The sequence below is a fragment of the Protopterus annectens genome, chromosome 1.part1, assembly GCF_019279795.1.
Source record: "Protopterus annectens isolate FY-2018-M chromosome 1.part1, PAN1.0, whole genome shotgun sequence".
NCBI lineage: Eukaryota > Metazoa > Chordata > Ceratodontiformes > Protopteridae > Protopterus > Protopterus annectens.
In genome coordinates, this window is record NC_056726.1 from 1,422,683,095 (window position 1) to 1,422,699,857 (window position 16,763).

The 16,763-nt window shown below is 42.6% G+C and overlaps 1 protein-coding gene across 1 annotated transcript in view; it reads left to right on the top strand.

Annotated features, from left to right (window-relative positions):
• LOC122810805 (cathepsin L-like proteinase) overlaps window positions 1–16,763 on the top strand; it is a 535,051-nt gene that overhangs the window by 397,015 nt on the left and 121,273 nt on the right. The window lies entirely within an intron of this gene.

Here is a 16,763-nt window from a genome sequence, read left to right on the forward strand (position 1 = left end):
TATATATATATATAGATACATACATAGATATATACATATATAGAGAGATATAGATATATTTAGATATATATAGATATGTATATGGATACATATATAGATATATATGGATATATATGGATAAATATGGATATATATGGATATATATGGATATACATAGATATATATAGATATATATGGATATATAGATATATTTAGATATGTATAGATATGTATGTATATATATGTATGTATATATATATATATATATATATATATATATATATATATATATATATATATATATATATATATATATATATATATATATATATATATTTATAGAGAGAGAGAGAGAGGGAGACACGGGGTCATTTGTACTGTAACAGGTGCCTGTTGACCAAGTTATGGACTGAACACCAGTGTTGTTACTGCAGTGCCATATCCCATTCCAAAACACTTTACGCAGTAACTACCACATAGGTGTTAGCCTGCCTAACACTGAAGGTGTCAGAAGGGAACATGGGACACAGGTGGACAGTAGGCTTCCCTTTGATAATCACAGTGCCACACTAGTCTTGTAATCTCTCTACATGGTACGTGTCATCACAAAAGGTGTGTCATCCAGGGAAATATAGGTCAGTGTACCCCTCTACTCCTCACAATGCCTCATGTGGTATGTACCTCACATGACAACTACAGCAAGTGGAAAGGCCACAGACATACCTAACAAAGAGTGATACTGCCCTCAAACACATGCCCTATGCAGACTGACTCACAAAACCACAGCTAGAGTGTGTTGCATACTGCCTTCCCAGAGATTACCACTGCCTGACATACAGAGGTATGTCACACCCATAGCAGTTGGCCAACCACCATGACAACATCTCATGATCCCTCCGGGCTACATGACCTAGTTCCCTAATCCTTGTCACCGCAATAAACAGCACATGCTGGAAGTACTGGTTCCTATACACAAATATGCCATACTCTGGACTAAACCATCCAGCATTAACATACAACGCTCCACATTAGTAGATGTCATACATACCCCTGATGAATGTTATGGAGATAGGTAATATGCCTTGGGAGTCACCTCTGTGTATCCGTTTGATGGGAGCAAGTGAAATCACATCACATGTGTGTCAAAGGGTAGGGTAGCATATGGCTAGGCTGCTCTAGGCCCAGGGCCAATAGTGTATTACATAACTATTACACAATGCACATGCACATGTACTCAGTGTTATACCTGCTATGTGCGGTGGAATGAGTGTGACACTGACTGTGTGCAAGGTCTGTAAAGGTGTGATAGCTTAATGTGAGGTTCTGTCTGGCATGGTAGTTTGTGTCCTAGGTATGAGGCCAGAGAAAGATGCGTCAGTTATTGGGATGCAGGCATAGTAGGATGGCATATGTTGTGACGCAGTTCCTTGTGTACGACTGTGGTATCCCAATGTAGGGTGAAGCAATACATGTATGCTCAGTAAGTGGTACTGCTGATGAATCCAGCTCACATATGAACTGTTGTACTACCTGAAGCTGTAGTCCTAAACACCAAAGTATGGTGTATGTTCACATTCCCTGGTAACACTGTCTTGTGTGTTTCCTGTAGTCTGCACAGATTACATACCTCAGGCATTGGTATCTGTAAGTAGGGGCACTCAGTACTTTAAGGTACACAGGTAATGCTCATCTGTGTTGGCATACATATGCGTGTTGTTTGTATGTATATCTAATGTGTGTGTAATGATGCCTGTACCATGCCCGCAATCACATGTGTGTTACAGGGTATGTGTGTGTGCCTAGCAACATGTATTCTCTGTTACAGCAGTATGCCAGCTATATTAACAACCATGCACATATGTTCAGTAGGGGTATGGCATCAATGACTGGGGTGGAATACTGTTAATACTGTAAATGTACATTACATTCACTGCATTGGATGACATATTTCTTTATGCATTTGCTTGATATATAGCCCCGGTGCGAGGTTATGCATTGTATCCCAAACAGTGTACTGAGTACTGGTGTTTACTGGTTTGTTCTATGGAGTGTGGCAGGCACTGTCAGACAGTTGTGGGCTGAGCACTGATATGGGGTATTGAACGTGTGTATCCTCTGCTAGACAGACAGATGCTATATATGGCAGTTAAGTGATATCTGTACCTCATAATGTTAAGTGTGCCACATGACTTGCTCACACATATCGTTTAATTGTCTTCCTGGGTTATGGCTCATCAACGCAATCCGGCATATACAGCTGCGGAGGAGCAGGAAATACAGGCCAGCCTGGTGCAGCACTATAACCTGCTTTTTCCCAGGGCCAACTAGCACCAGCATGAGCATACTGCACTGTGGCAAGATCTTGTTCACCGGGTAAATGACATAGGCATGCATAACCGGACATATGAGCAGGTACGCCATCACTGCAGTGATTTAATTAGACATGTCCAGCGGCATGCGTCTGATATCCATAGGCAACAGCTTGTCACAGGTGGTGGGTCGCCCATACATCCCCCCTCACCAGAGTGGTGGAGATGCTCCTAAACGTGATGGCTCCTGGCCTGCAGCAGCAACAGCATCACACATGTGTCATCATGAAGTCCGGAGGCACCCAGCAGGACGACATGGAGCGTGCAGATAATATGCCCTAGCTGTAGACTACCGTTACCTGTATTGTTAAAATATGGTTATGTGAGTTGTGTACTGTGTGTTTAGCAGTTGTGCTGCCTGTCGTGTGCAATATTGATATTTGGAATAGTGTCTCCACATCTGTGACTATTGACTGTTGTTCCAAAGTAGATTAGCGCACTCACATTAGCAATGCCACAGTTGTGGCCACTGACAAACTGTGTCATATTCTTGTAGGTCCCTCTGGTGTGACAGCAGGGCAGACGATACATGCTGGTGAGTGTGTTAACACTTTAATATTGGTAATGAAATGTGCATGTCATAGGTGAGGTGTAGGCCATGTACACGTAACACACCTACACATAATGCATGCTGTCCATGTTTCCTATGAGACATTAATCATCTCAGTAAAGTCAGTAGCTGCCTCAATCACATACAATGCACAGTGCAGCAGACACAATTGTGGCAACACTGTACTGCACCTTGGATATGCATAGTTGCTACAGCTGTACACAACAGAACACATTTATCATACGCAGTAGATGAAAACATGCTACATTTGGCATTACCACACACCCGCTGTAAGGTCACATGTTAGTATCCCACATGTCATGCACACACACATGATGTACCTCAGAGGTAGAGTCCTATCATGGGTCTGTGCAACACTCTGCAACACATAACACAGTCATGTTAGGCAATGCTCCCTATTGGGCACCTCACACACCCATGTACAAGGTGTCTGTGTAATTGTGAACGTAGCCACGGCACTGCAGTTCAGGTACAGCATGCCAGGCAGTGGTCTTACACACATTAGTAGCTGTGAGTGAGCACAGGATGCATGGTGATGATGGCACAGGGTACTACACTACATCCAGTTACAGTGACCACAGTACTAGTCATAGCAGCTATTGCTTTGCACCTCAATGTTGTGTGTGTGCAAACATATGCACTATACACAATATGCATAGCATGTTGTGTGTGTGCTTACATATGCCAGTATACACAATATGCACAGCAGTCACCATCCAAAGTGTCACATATATGTCCTGGAATGCTAGTGGGTATATAGGTCACTTGACACACATTGGGTATGTGTGGTGTTTAATGTTGCAGTCATGTAGCATGCCATGCCATGTCTGGCACCGACATATCTGCAATATGTCCCACACTCAACATAACCACAGTACACTGGCCATGTCGAGCATTGGGATACCTTCACGTCAACATGCACCTCTCATCCCGTGTGTGTACATAGCATGCATGTGCTACACCCGTGTCCACTATTATCTGCTATGGACACAGACATTGTACTCAGACATGGATATCTATGTGTCACACAGATAACACATGCAGCCATGGCATGTATACTTGTGAGTGATGGTGTACAGGGCATTGCAGTGATGATAATACTTGCACAGCAATGTTGTGTCCATGTACACATTGTGTTCCAGGGTGTAACCAATCACTGAACAACTACACAGTTGCATCAAAGCCTTGTATACTGCCATTAAATTGGACCATCTACACTTGCACTGTATGGTCTTGTGCACCACATATTCTGCATGCTGAGACATGTGTGGTGACTGTTTATCTTGTGATACTGACACCCACCTTCACCCACTATAGAGTATGTGTTGGATTGCTGGTGTGTGCGTGTATGTGCTGTAGTGAGGAGTGTATTAGTGTTCATGTCTACATGTGTTCATGTGTGCATTTGTGCATGTGTGCATGTGTTCATGCGTTCATGTGTGCATGTGTGCATGTGTTCATGTGTTCATGTGTGCATGTGCGCATGTGTGCGTGTGTTCATGTGCAGGCTGTAAAGTCTGTTTCCTGTCTTCCTCTCACAGGTGCTGAGTTAGGGGTGGCCGAATGCAGCAGGGAACCTGAAGCCACTGCCATGGATAGTGCTGATGATGAGACATGTATTTTCGCACAGGAAGGCTTGACAGGGTCTGTCGTTTGGTACGCCAATCGACAGTACACAGCGTTCAACCCAATCTATGCACACACTCATACTGTCAATACATCCCTCACCACCAATGGCCATAGGCAAGGGACAGCAAACAGTTGGCATTGACCAGGAGAGTGTGGTACCCATGGCACTTGCATCCCCTCACAGCAGCCATAGCCGTATTCCTGGAATGGTACCACATAGGCGGAGGACCAGGGGTTCTTGGGGGAGCACCATTGGTTGTATTGCCCCAGGCAGGCATGGCTGCACAGGTCTTACGATGTCCAGTATATTCCGGGCTGTAATGCAGGCTCAGGCACATATGGAACGTTACACCAGGCAGGGACTTAGGGAGCAGAGGGCACATTACACCACTATCAATGACAGCATCTGTGACCTTGCCGGTGCCATCCGGACTTACACCGAGGTCATTGATAGACATTGGGGGGAGACATTTGATGCCCTCCACAATATGTCTTCCATGAGCCAGGACCATGCGGGACGGTTGCGACATCGACGCGGACACATGCCAGCAACAGCAGCAGCTGGCAGTGGTCACGGACGGAACCCAGATCACAGCCGCTCCTGTAGTGGCAATACCAGCCCCAGCAATGCTGGGGCTGTCCTGTCCATTGACCGTCCCAGTAGACCACGTTCACGTGGCTCTGGCCATTCCCAGCAGGGACATGGGTCCAGTCATCCTACCCTTACCTCTGAGGACAGCACCCAGTCAGGGTTTGTACCCGATACGGTCTGTAGCACCCCTGCCAGGCACAGGTACTGTGTTTGTGGCCAGAGACAGTGATCTGTACAGCTTAGCAGGTACAGTCTGTGGCTGTCACACAAGCTACTGTATATGGCAGCCACATGGTGGAGCTGCGTGCATGCAGACACACACACATTAACCAAACAACTAGGGCTCACACATACACACACACACATTACATCAACATTGGCCCATGCTGTACTGCTGTCCCTCATACAGACAGACAGACAGACAGACACACACACACACACACACACACACACACACACACACACACACACACACACACACACACACACACACACACACACACACAGACATGTTGATTGGATGGGTCAATGTCAGGCTCCAGGATATGTTCTGAGGATGCTTGCTGTGAAGAAGAACTACATAAGTTAGAAGAACACCTTGTAGGGAGAGGATATGGTAAACCTATGGTTGAAAATGTCATGAGGAACAACAAACAATATAGGGACACACGATATAAGCCATGGCTGAATAGGACTAATAGGGATAAACAAGAAGACAGAGTGTCCGTCGGTAATAAGGAAAGAAAAACAAGTTTGCTATTTACCTATGGAAGTAATATTAAGGACATTTGTCAGATAGTACATAATAATTGGAATATACTAACTAGTGACATTGGATTGAAAGACATAGTGGGTGAATGTCCTAAATTCAATTATAGAAGAAATAAGAATTTAAAAGAATTATTATGTAAGGAGGTACATTTAGAAAAGACATTAGAGTTAAATTTGAGTGCAGGTACTCACCCCTGTGGTAATTGCAAGGCCTGCATGTATATTAGGGGGGACATAGATTTTAAACACCCTGACATAAGTAAAACTTTTTATTTTAAGGGGAGGGCTACTTGTAGGACCAAGCACCTGGTCTATATGGCCAACTGTGAAAAATGTGCATGTTTTTATATTGGAATGACCAATAATATGTTAAAGGTTAGGGTCCTACAACATCTTAGTAACATTAGAAACTGTGATGTAAGTAATGCACTTTATAGACATATAAGCCTGAATCCCACACATAGTTTTAAATTTAGATGTATAGTTAATGTTAGGGTTAATGATAGGGGGGGGGGATGTCAAGCATAGAACTGCTTTGGCAGAATCTAAATGGATTGTAGATTTAAGAGCACATAGACCCCCAGGACTTAATGATGTACTACCTATAAAACCCGCCCTACAAAATAGGCGGGCATTTGTAAGCAAGTGATTGGATGATTTGTATTTTAAATATGGCTGTTTTTATTGTATTAAACTTGTGTCTGATGAAGGGCTATCCCGAAAGTGCTTACATCAAATAAATAGTGTTTTTTACTGGATTTATCTTGGCAGTGTCCTACTACTTTGTGTTTTTTGGATTTATCAATTTTAGTACTTGGGACTTTAGTATAACGTTCCTTCTTTGTTTGGTGACTTATTAACTGGAATTGTCCACTTTTATTAAGCATCTGTTGGGTTGTTTGTTTGTAATAACTTGTTGCAGTTAAACTCTTTTTTCTAGAGGCTCCTTTAGCTGTTTAAAACTTTCATTTAAAGGCTCACTGCTGCTTTTCAGGTGTGAGAAACATTTCTGCAGTTTGTTCTAAGTAGTGGGGATATTTGTAGCATTTCCATATTCAGGCTTGTATTTGGGCCTAGTGTTTGTGGAGGCTGTGTGTCTGAGCACATATTCAGGGACATCTTGGTTTAGCCAAGGCCATCAGGCATTTCAGTGAGAGAGACTTGTTTGAGGTCATTGACTGACTGAGGTCACCTGGACTACAGCTTAGACTAAGCACCTCGTTGGTTCTTTTGAGATTTCTTTCTTAAAAACTGTCTCAGGTTTCAACTTTCTGTTACCTAAGAAGTTCATTTGTGAGTGTTCTGCCATTTCACACTGAGCTTGATCGAAGGAAGGACACTGAGGAAACTCGGAGCTATAATATATAACATTGGGTATCCTGTTTTTTGTTTATTTTGTTCTTTATTTCTTTGTTATTTATAGCACTTTGTGTACTGTGTATTTTTCTAGCTAGTTTCACTGTGTGTGAGGTATTAACTGGAAATTGTCCACTTTTATTATGCATCTGTTGGGTTGTTTGTTTGTAATAACTTGTTGCAGTTAAACTCTTTTTTCTAGAGGCTCCTTTAGCTGTTTAAAACTTTCATTTAAAGGCTCACTGCTGCTTTTCAGGTGTGAGAGACATTTCTGCAGTTTCCCTCCCAGTTGGTATAGTGATTTTATAGTTGGTGGCTTTGCAGTTGCCCGCCCCTAGTGTAAATTTGATCTGGGACCCTCCTCCCAGTCTAGTGTCATTACCTCATTCTACCCAGTACAGCGAGAACATTGAGAAGGCCAATCTGCTTAGTTTCTGCTACTCCCTTCTCTCTTTCCTTTCTCTCTTTACACTTAAAAAAAAATAAATTATCTGCTTTTACTGTATTTGTGTTTCTTCCTACTTTATTTTGCGTTTGCGTCATCTTAAAAGTATTCAATTGTATTTATTACTGCTTGGTGTAACTCATTCTAAGCCTTTTAGTTTAAGCACTTGGACTTCAGACCAGTTGTTTTACATTAAGAAGGTTTGTGGTCTGCACTGTGGTGGCAGGACAGGAAGCTTACGTCCTAAGTTGGGAACTGCTGATTGAGGGCTCAGTGTCTGTTATTCTAAAAGTGTATTAGTTCTGGTTTAAGCACTTGGGCATCAGGCCAGTTATTTTACATTAAGAAGGTTCGTGGTCTGCACTCTTGTGGGAGGAGAGGCTCTACTCTGCCCTTCTGAGCTGGGAATTTCTGGTTAAAGGCTTATAGTGCCTGCATATTTATACTGTTTCTTACTGAAATTGGTACACCTTGTTTGTTGTAGTATAGACTAGATCCAGGCCTGCTGAATCTAGCTTTGTTTGTATGCTTGTTGTTTGCTTGCTTATTTCCCTGAAATGCTAATTTCACCTAAAACGCGGCTTTTCAGTGCTTCTGTGGATCCCTAGTGATATCTACATTGCTTACTGTACTTATTTCCTTGTTTCACTTGAAAGAAAGTTACTGTTTGTCATTTTTGCATTTAAGTTACCTGTAACACATTGCATTTAAGTTACCTGGCACTTGCTCACTAAGTCAGCACTAAAAAATTAAAAGCACTACACCCTCACAAACTCCCCTTGAGTACCTTGTTCCCCATTGGCCCTTTTTTTCAATTATAAAGGAATTCCCATTACTATTCTAGCATGTCCAAAGATCAGTTGTCAATCTCCTCTCCAGTCCAGCTGGTGAATCTAGGAATCTTGAGGCAATGTTACAACTGCATCATGTACACAGACAACTCTCTCCTCCTCCCAATAAATTCCAACACATGTGAGAGATAAAACCATATAGCCAAACTGGAGGCTAAGCTCTCTCAACTCAGTACTGGCGAAACCAGTCAGGAGGAGAAGGAAACCACACTCACTGCAATTCCAGTCTCACATAGACCTACCACGACAGCAAACTAAACACATAAACACACAAAAACATACTCGGAGGCTCTAATAAAAATCTGCCTAAGCAGCAGAGACCTCCAAAGCAGACACCCAAGCAACCGCTACCCCAAAACAAAACACATGCAACACATAGCTCACAAAGTCAGTGTGCCGAACAGTCACAGCCCTTAAGGCTAAACAACACACCTGATACACTTGTAATAGGTGACTCTATCATCAGGCACACTGACGTCCCGCTCACCAGGCTGAACAAGGAGAAAGTCACGGTGAGCTCCCTGTCGGGTGCTAGGATCCGCCACATAACACAAGCACTCAGGTCACTCCAAGGCAAGTACAAATATGACTCAGTCATTGTCCATGCTGGTGTGAATAACCTGAGAAGTATCTCCCTGGACTACATGAAAAGAGACATAGAGGAGCTCTCTGAGAATGAAGCCCAGGCTGGTATGACCCTGACCTTGAGTAGCATCTTACCCTCACCAAGAATGATGCCACAATATGAAGACAAGATGATCAATTTCAACAAATGGCTTAAGTATTGGTGTCATTCAAAGGGGATCAAATGTCTGTCAGCCTGGGATGACATGCTCGACAAGCCACGATGCTTCACTAGGGACAGCATGCATCTTTCACCCCTGGGCTTTTGGATATTGGCAAAGGCTCTTGCTACCCCCATAGTGCCTTTTTTAGGCAAAGCTCAAAAGACAAACCCACCTCCATAGGTATCACAAGGGATAAGAAACTAAGAGTAATGCTACTCAACACCAGAAGTCTAAACCTCAAGATGCATGCACTCAAAACTCTCCTTAGCATGGAAAACATCGATATCTGTGCAGTAACAGAAACCTGGTTCAAGGCTCCCGAGAGCACCCCAGCACTACCAGGTTATACCTCATACCATGCTTTTCGGCCCCAAAACTTGGACCAAACCACAAAAGGAGGGCGAGTATCAATATTTGTCAAAGATACCCACACCTCCAGGCTGGTGGCACAGCACGAAACATCAGAGACTATCCATGTGCAACTAACAGTGGGTGAAACTGCCTTCCAGTTTATAGCCTGCTACAGACCACCCTCCCAAACCGAGGAACCCCACTCGGCCTTCCTGAGAACACTGGAAAATATGAAGGTCTCTCCAAACACCATTATATTGGGCGACTTCAACTACCCAAACATAGACTGGGAGAATTACTCTAGCTCCAACGCCCTAGCCCAAAGGTTCCTAGAATTTATAAACTCGAATGCTATGGAACAACTTGTTACCACTCCCACAAGAGGGGAAAACATACTGGACCTGATCATCACCTACATGGGGACTCTATGCTCCAGACCAGAAGTGTATCCCTCACTGGTAAGATCAGACCATAAACTAATCTCACTGGATATACACATCCCGATCCCACCCCTTGCCCAGAAAACCACAGTGAAAACTTCTCTAAAGCAAATTTCACACTCCTCAAAACTGAGGTGGAATCCTTCAAAGCCCCCGGGCCTGTGGAAAATACGGCCGAGACTGCAGAATCCTTTATAAACGCATTCTATGAACACCTTCAGGAATGCATGGATCTTGCAATCCCAAATAAAACCAAGACCTAATCCTCCAAAGGCAGATGTCCTGTCTGGTGGGCCCCAGCCATAAACAAACTATACAACAGAAGGAGGAAGCTACTACATGATAGAGCAAAATCCCAAAAAGGGAAGGCATCTCTGATCAGTATTAGCAAAAAACTATGGGCACTCATAACATTGTCTAAGGTTAGCTTCAAGAGAAAAATTGCACAGGACACTAAGGATAATCACAAGGCTTTCTTTAGTTATGTTAGGAACCTGGGTGGGAATTCCCAAATAGGCTCAGAATTAGTCCAAAATGACAAAAAATACACCGAACCCACAGACATTGCCAACATTCTAGCTGACAGGTTCAGCGCAAGCTTCTCCCTCCCCCACCAAAAGGGCAAATATTTATCCCAGCAGAGTGCTGCCCCCCCCGACATCTCAGATGCTCAGGTAAGAGCCGCCCTCTCCAAAGCAAAAAACACAGCATCAATGGGACCAGACGGTGTCCCGGGCTGCGTCCTACATGAACTCCAAGAAGAGCTAAACCCAAACATAAAACTGCTGTTCAATCTCAGCCTTACTACAGGATATGTACCCAAAGAGTGGCGTACAGCAACAGTGGTCCCTCCCCACAAAGGTGGTGCCTCAACGGATCCTGGAAACTATCGCCCCATAAGCCTGACTAGCTTGGTCTGCAAAGCTATGGAAAGGATCATCATGGACCTCATAAATAAAGATATTGGGGACCTACAGACAGTGGATCCTACACAGTTCAGCTTTGTTAAGGGCAGATCCTGCCTCTTAAACCTGGTTGATTTCTTTGAAACAGTCACCAAGGCCATTGACAAAGGGAAGGTGGTCCACACAGCCTACCTGGATCTCGCAAAAGCCTTCGATACAATACCCCACTCGGGCTTTATAGATAAGCTCACCAGCTTAAATATAAACCCCTATGACACTAGATGGGTTGCAAACTGGCTCAAGGACAGAACCCACATGGTTAGAATTGCTGGAGCCATGTCAGACTCCAAAACAGTTACAAGTGGCGTCCCACAAGGCTCAGTCCTGGGACCTCTCTTGTTCGGTATATATTTCTCGGAGGTACAGGCCAACACGGAAGGACTGTGGCTGACCAAGTTTGCAGATGAATGCAAACTGGGTGCCATAATCGACTCTCCAGCCGACACATGCATCCTCCAAAAGGGCCTCATAGAAACAGACAACTGGTGCCAGAGCCATGGCCTCAAGCTAAACGCCAAAAAGTGTATAGTCATCCCCTTTGACAAAAACAAAGTGCCCACAAATTACCACATAGGTGGTAGTCCATTAAGTACAGAAGAAGTAATTAATTAGGGACCTGGGGACCCAAGTTGATAGCAATCTCTCATTTGACAACCACATGGCCAAAGTGGTTAGAAGAACATTTTATATAGCCCACCTAATCATGAAGGGATTCACATCTAGATCAGGGGAGGTCATCATGCCTCTTTACTCATCCCTCATCAGGCCCATAATTGAGTATAATGCCCCTTTTGGGATGTACCTTACCAGACACCTGCAGCAACTGGAAAGACCCCAAAAGTAACTCACCAAGAGGATCAAAGGGCTCAAACAGATGCCATATGCTGCCCGGTTAAAAAACTCCAGCTCTACTCAGTGGCATACTGCCTGCTCAGAGGCAATCTGTGCCTGATGTATACAGTCATGTCCAACCCGGAATTAATGGACATGCTGCACCTCAGAAAATCCAAATCCCATCGATCTACATGCTCGAGAGACTTGAACCTCAGCACTGAAATAAATAGGATATGCTGGAGGGACAGATTCATAACCCAGAGGCTCCCTTCACTCTGGAATAAAATCCCAGTCCAGGTTAGGCAGAGTCCCTCACTGACTCTCTTCAAGAGGAATCTTGATGAGTGGATGGGAGATCGTAGGTTTACCCCAGGTATCACTTCTGTGTCACTGTTAGACAGAGGCACAGTATACTAACCTCGAAAAAGGGCATAGCAAAATTAATTTAAAATGGGTGGCGAAAGCCAAACACACTCTGGCTAGGCTTATAAATGCCTTAGGGCAGATAGCCTAGTATGAACCTATAAACCTGTGAACCTATGTGTCGCCTCCTGTCATCTGTAACAGTGATGGAGGAACAGACTAACATGGTGCTGATGCAAAGGGTGACACTATAGCAGTGTAGCAATATTAGCAAGTTGTCAACAGGGAAGTGTAATGACATCCTTGTAGGTATATCTCAGCAGACATTATGCATCAAAGCTCAGAATGTCAATGTAGCATTGTCTACACCACTGTTAGGTCTGAGTATGTATTGTCCACCCATGTGCCACATGGCTGAAATGTAATGTGTGCCAGTATGTGTTAGTGAGTTGGCAGTATTTGTGTGATGTGTGCAGTACAGACTAGCAAGTGTACATCTGTGAACATGGTGGGTGCGCACTGTCTGCATGTACGTGCATAGTGGACACATGGGACGTGTGGCACACCCTGTTGTACACATTGTTAACATCTCATAGTATCTTCCAATGGCCAGTATGCATTCTACTACAGTTATGTACTAACATGGGTAGACATGTGTGTATGACATGGGTTGACAGTATGTTGTAGGTGATACTGTTAGTATCTTTCAATGATTTGCGGTCTGGTAGTATACACAACCTCAACAGCATCACTGTAAGCAAGCATTGGATGATGTCCTGAGAAATGACACACAGTCATAGGGAACTCTGTAACAGATGAATCCTTCCAGTGCTACACTATAACACTAACCAGTGGTGATGACCGCCACCCATTCCTGTGACCACATCTGTTTGGCATATAGCCCCCTTAGGTACATGCAAACACACTAGGAATGTGTCCATCCAACTTTGTAAATGCATGCATTGGCCTACAATCCATTCTCTGGATGGGACGCATATCCTACACAAGAGTATCATACAGACAGATACCTGTCATCTGATACATGCTGTATAGCAGTAAGCCAACTATGGCATAGTCATCCACATGTACTATACTTACTATCCCGTCAGTGCTACATAGGTGGTAGGCCGCAACCTGTATGTTGGGTTCCAATGTGTACATACAGCCTCATGTTATGTCATGTGTCCCTTGGTATCCACATATCCATAGGTATTATGGAGTCCCAAGGTGTATCACATGAGACATTAGAGGCCTGGATGCATATCCACAAGGCAGTTGTACACCTATAACGACAGTCCATTATTGGCAGTCGTTGTTGTGTATGATCATGTCTGACATATACCCCAGGCATATACCCTCACTCACACTACTCTTAAGTAACTGTCATGGGTGTGTGTGGCACAGATGACCTTGGCCATGGATCACGACAGTGGACGGCCCTGCCACATACATACATATGTGACCTATGATCTGAGAAGCAGCGGCACAACCTGTCAATTGCAACAAATGTATTCATGTAGTATGCAGGCTTCACACCTATGTACTGATTGAGCAAACATGTACACATATATTTTGCCATGCAGATTACTGATGTGTGCAATGCACTTACTGTTGTAATCATAACATGTCATGCCATAGTAAAAGCAAAACTCACACCACATTGACACACACACAGTTAGCATTTGCAGGATTCAAACCCCTGTCTAACTATGCTATGATACTAGAGATAAACGCATTAGTGTGGCGTGCTATTTGCTTTGCTGCGTGGTTTCTTTTCTCCTGCTGTATTTCTAGGGTGATGACATCATCAGTTTTTCCAAAGAGGAATGTACATCTTCTAGTGTGTTTTCCCAGTCTCCAAAAAGGGCACTCCTTTCAAAGACAATTGCACACATACACACACCCCCCACACAGTCAGCGTTTTCAGGATTCAAATCCCTACCTAACTATGTTATGATGTTAGAAAGAGACACATTAGCACGGCATGCTATTTGCTTGATGGGTTGGTTTTCCTTCTCCTGCTGTATTTCTAGGATGGTAACAGCATCAGACTGGACATGGAAATGTGTGTACACTTTGTTTTATGCCATTCCAGGAATGGTCCATGTGGGTCATCAGGTGTCAACAGCTTGAACAGGAACTCATAATCCTTACCTTGTATGATCTATCTGTGGACACATTGACATTCCTTCATATGTCAACACATATTTATGCACATCTTGTTGGTTTTGTGGGTACCACATGTGTCTGGGATGTTGATAAAGGGCTATTCTAAGTGTGAGACATGTGTAGCTGTGTTCACTGATGTATGTCCTGGGTGTCTGCCTTGCAAACAGTCTAGCATGTTTGGGAACCGTGATCCGCACATGAACATACCACAGTTAGTAAGGTTGTGTGTATGTCAGCTTCCAATAGCTCTGTGTATGACTTCAACCATGATGGGCTCCATGGCCTTGCAGATCAGACTTCATAGGCATACTGGACTATACTTCCCATGGTGTGTTGTGCACCAACACTTGTGTGGAGTGCCATATGTTGCTGTAACACATTCAACGGTTCCATATCATGTGTATGGGGGGAGGCTCAGCTGACTGTTCAGGTGCAGGATCTGTTTCTTCTGTAGTTTATGCATGACACATATTGGGAATCCATGTAGTCCACTTGATGCCATGCTTTTGGCATTGGGGGTAGCTGTACATCCATTCTACATGTGATATCTCCTGGTATGATGATATGGACTTTTGAGTATGTCATCATGATATCATGAGAAACAAGAAAAAAGTGGTAGGTGCCCAAAGCAAACTGGTAATCCAAGCAAAACAGACACCAAGGATCCACAGGCACAAAGCGTATTTAATGACAGGAACCAGCACGAACATAAACCAATGTACAGCACACCAAAGCACACCAATACAATTAACGTTTCCTTAAAATCTCGTTTTCGTCACCAACTTCTTCAGATAACAGTTAGTATCCCATCAAACCCCTAAACTTATAGGGCTACCAATTAATTGTCATCCAATGAAATTGGATTAAGTTGAATGAATGTTTAAAATTTGTACATTACAAATGTAAGTAATAAATAAGATAAAAAGTGTGTTAGTACTTGTTTAAAAAATAGCTGCGGTTAAATCTAAAAGCATTAGATATAAAACTAGTTTGAATTTAATAAAATATGCATTTTATATGAAAATAAAAATAAATATAAAACATACACATAATTAAAAATTGTGGTGCGCATACACCCTCTACAGGTTGATATTAGAATGTGCCTGTATTATTTACAAATCAATATTAAGATGGAAAACCATCACAATTGGATTTTAAAAAATATATATGTATAGATAGATGAGAAACAATCTAATGATATTACATACAACCAAAAAACAGGTGTAATTGTTCTTTATAACTTAGCAGATCTTAATTTAAGTACTGGACCCAGGGAAATCATGTCATTCAAACCTGGGACCCTAGTAGATTCTAGTACAATTTGCCAAAACAATTACCTGTATTCTAACCGTGTCTCCCACATTCCTCCCCTAGGGTCAATTTCTACCACCTCTAAAACAAAAAACTGGTATTTAGCTTTTGTACAAATACAAGAGTGTTTGTACAATGCGTTACTATCTTTCTTGGTCCTAATGTCGTAAAGGTGTTCATAGATCCTTTGTTTCAACTTTCTTTCACTCTTACCAATATAAAAAGACCCACATTCTTTACATATCGATAAATATATAATTCCTTTGGTATTACAATTTACAAATGTATTTAAGTAAAGTTTGTATTCATTAAGATCCCTTTCTATCTTGTTAAATGTTCTGTTCTGCACCTCTGTGCATTTAATCTCTATATTCTTTAAAAGTTTAAAGTATTTGGCTTTCTCATCTTCTATTGTAAAAACCAAATCACCTGTAATACCATTATTTAAATGTTCTATTTTAACATGCAGCCTGTCCATTTCCATCTCATTGTTTTTTATAATTGCTCTCATAATCTCCATTCCACATTTATCAAAAGCAGTTAATAAGTCACAGTGAAAATCACTACCATCCAAAACGTTGTTAGGATATTTGCATATTCTCAATCCTTTAGGAACTATGTTTAAAGACAGGCAATGTTTTAAATATGCATTGTCCATTTCTAACATTTTAAATTTATATAGAAAAAAATCCAAGTTGTCCAACATAGTACTATAAGTCCCATTATTAACAGACACAGGCACTTTGTTTTGAAAGTCAAATTTTGCATGAAAAATGTCAGAAAACAATTTCCTGGTACCTGTAGTGTTAATGTTAGTGTTGAATGTCCTCTGGTTGTTGCCAACGTTCATGGTACTCCTTGCTTCTTTAGGAGAATCCCCCTCGTTGTCACTGGTAGTAAATATCCTAGGCAAACCTTCAAAACTGGTGTTGGTTAGCCCATTATTCGTTTCACTCGCTCGTTTATCAGTTTCTGAGAC